Source organism: Mus pahari, chromosome 15 (assembly GCF_900095145.1).
Source record: "Mus pahari chromosome 15, PAHARI_EIJ_v1.1, whole genome shotgun sequence".
Taxonomy (NCBI): Eukaryota; Metazoa; Chordata; class Mammalia; order Rodentia; family Muridae; genus Mus; species Mus pahari.
In genome coordinates, this window is record NC_034604.1 from 47,361,914 (window position 1) to 47,362,163 (window position 250).

The window sequence follows — 250 nt, forward strand, 5'->3', positions numbered from 1 at the left end:
GGTTCAAGTCAGGTCACCAAACTTGTATTTGCTGAATGGTATGCACCTGAACTACTGTACCATCTCAAATCCCTCTAGGTCCACACCTACCCAACCCCCCAGATTCTTACCACGTAGCCCAGACTTACCTGAACCAGACGTCCTCAATTCTCAGTCTCCTGGGTGCTAGGATTTCAGGAATGTGCCACTATGACCAATTCATCTTTATTTGATTTGATTATATGGTTTCTGTTTTTTTGTTTTTTTTTTT